Source organism: Pavona decussata, unplaced genomic scaffold (assembly GCF_977016875.1).
Source record: "Pavona decussata unplaced genomic scaffold, jaPavDecu1.1 SCAFFOLD_111, whole genome shotgun sequence".
In the NCBI taxonomy this organism is placed as follows: Eukaryota; Metazoa; Cnidaria; class Anthozoa; order Scleractinia; family Agariciidae; genus Pavona; species Pavona decussata.
In genome coordinates, this window is record NW_028145525.1 from 356753 (window position 1) to 360000 (window position 3248).

Here is a 3248-nt window from a genome sequence, read left to right on the forward strand (position 1 = left end):
CAATTTCGCTTTTTTTATAACCACGTTTGAGACCAGAATCTATTTGATGCATTAAAGACACAAAAGTCAACTTTTCTGTCTTTCCTGGCTCGCCAATCTGTCCCGAAAGTTTGTATTCCCTGCGCAGCAAAGATGGGGTCGCTTTTGCTTTCGCCAAATGTAATAAGATTTCTTCCACCCCTGGTTCGACTTGTTCTTTTTTGGGTTTTTCCTCGGTACCATTTTTTTCACTTTTAACCCCCGTAGCTGCTACTTTTTGGCCCGCGTCTTCAGTCGATTCATTCAATTGTTCAAGAGGGGGTACAGTTCCTTTTAGGTAGGCGAGAAGTTGTTCGAGACACGTGCTTGCGGCCTTTTCATTGCTTTCCATTTTGCTGTCGATTTCTTTTCTGATAATTTTAATCTTCTGCATTTTCGTTTCTCCCGTTACATTATCTTCGACTCCTAGTATTTCTATCATTTCGGTCAGGCTGGCCTCATCTTGATCAAACAATCGCGCTTCCACTTGCAGCTGTAATTGCTCCATAATTTATCATCAAGACACGCTGTACGGTGCCGCAATTTTCAAAACAGAAACGTGCAGTTCCAAGTGTGAATATACAACAAGACAACCAATCTACCCGTTTCATCGAATTTGCTGCGGAATTAGCGTATCTACCACTGTGACTCAACTACTGTACTCTTACCACTGGCATCTGACTGCAAATCCTTTCGCCATTCCACGTGGTCGTGTCGCAATAGCCAAACAACATTTACGACACTCGGTTGAATTTCTCGCTCAAAATCTACGGACTCTGCTTCCCATAACCAGTCGAAATTAGTCCTGTCCTGGCAGGGTCGCCAAATTGTTACCCGCGCCCCATAAGACCACAATAAACGAAGAGCACTTCAAACGGCGTTGTATTTTCTTTGCTAAACAAAACTAATACATTGATTTTTCTCCTCGTGTAAGACTTTCCTGGATGTAAGTGTTCTACGTCACACGTCACGTGTTGCAAACTTCCGCTTTAGGCTGCTTTTCAAATTCCGGTTATTTTTATCAATGTTTACAACCTAACATAAACAATTAAAGGTATGTCTTCCAATCAACTGTAGCTCCACTTTTATGCAAGATTTCACTGATATTAAGAATAGAAATAAGAATAGATAAAAAGCCCATTTTTTACAAAAATTTCTATGAATCCGGATTTATTTACATATGTGATCTCCGACTTGATTTGAATATCAACGATTCCTTTGGTTACGTTTCAAATAAAATTGGAAAAATTAGCATTCTACAGTGGGCGGGCCTTCGACACTCAATACCTGATTTCTTAAAAAATACGCGTGATCAAATCCCCCCACTAACGCCTTCTTCGCTTCAGATAAATAACAACATTTTTGATGTGAAAAAGAAGAAATTGGAAGATTACTATTCGTTATTTGTTGCGAAGAAATCACGGCCACCTAATATTGTTCATAAGTGGAAAGGCGATTTTAATATATCAGATGATTTATTGAAAGAATCTTTCATTTTGCCTCACGCTGTTGCACTCGAATCGTACGTTAAGGCCTTTCAGTATAAAATTCTCAATAATATACTCTACACAAACGCGAAATTATGCAAAATTGGTTTTAGAGTTGACGAATTATGCACTTTCTGCGAAACTGAGCGAGAAACACTATATCACCTACTTTATCAATGCACTTATGCTAGGCAGTTTTGGAACGAGTTTGAATTGTATTGGCACCGCTTGTCAAATGAGGTGGTTCACCTCACTTTGGAAAATGTCTTATTCGGAATACTTTCAACACCATGCCCTTCACATATGCTGCTTAATTACTTTATTATCATTGGAAAACTGTTTTTGTGGGACTGTAGAAGAACACAAATACATCCTAAAATACAAGGTTTTCAGAACACGATAGCTATCAAATATAATATTGAAAGAAAAATAAGTAAGAAAAAGTTTTATGAAAAGAAATGGATATTCAAATGAGAAGAAATTGATAACTACGTGAAAAGTCTTTAAAGCTGATTCGCCTAATCTCCTATTCTTTTTTTTTTTATCTGATGTTGCTCGGTTTAATTGGTTTAATTGGTTTATTTAGTTAAATTAGTTGAATTATTATTATTATTTGAATTATTTGATTTGCTTAAAAATAGAAATGGCGTAACTGTGCAAAATGTATCAATTGTTATTATTTTAACCTATATATAATATTGTCAATGAAATAGTAACTGCTCTGTAAATGATAAATTTCAATAAATATTATATAAATTAAACAAAAAAAAAAAAAGATTTCACTGATATTTGGTGTGCTCTTTCCAGTCGTATTTATGATTTTTTGATAAAGTACTGACACATATTGGTAAGCAAAATATTTCACCCAACCACAAAACAGGCCATGTGATAAAAAATTACATCAATGTTTATCAACAAGGAATATCGCTATTTAATTACAACATTGATGTGTTATTATATTTATGTGGTATTAAGAGCAATTCTCCAGGAAAGTGAAGCAAAGCTGGAAATGAAAATTTTTAACCCCCCTTCATTTTTTGTGTGGAGGTAGGTTATCTGGAGGGATGAACAAAAACAGCCATATTTGGATCAGCAGGTGTGACGCTGCCATGGTAACCGCACTTGATCAGGTCGGCCTGAGGTCTATGTCTTGACCAAAAAATTCACTCTCAAATAGTAAAAATAAACGAGTCTGGTTCTCGAGTGCATGTGAACCAATTCAAATGAAATTCGCACAGATGGTAGAGGCACTCTCCCAGTTTATAAAATTTGCCGTTAAAGTATTTTGGGTTTTATAATCAAGAAGACAATGTTCGTATTACTATGTTGCCTGTCAGCCATTTTGACAAGCAGGAAAAACAAGCACGACCATCTTCGTAATTTCTCCGAAAGTACTATTTCCCAAAAAATCAGAATAGCAGCAGAGCTTACATAGATATTGAAGTTTATAAATATCATAAAAATCTATTTGGGGAAAATTATATTCTGGCCATGGGTGTTGAAGACATCCAAGGCAAGTTGCAAAAAATTGCAAAAATTGGAAATGTTGAGGGCTCCAGTATTTGGCTCAAACAGGCTTTAGATAGAGAATATTAGCTTCAGAGGTTTTTTCATTCATCTTGTCTGTCATCTGCATTTGATTGATTAGGTTTTGGCCAACGAATTTGATGAAATATAAATTGAAACAAAGCCTACCTTGCAACTTTTGGGAATTTCTTCAGGATGCTGTTGTTGTATAGGATG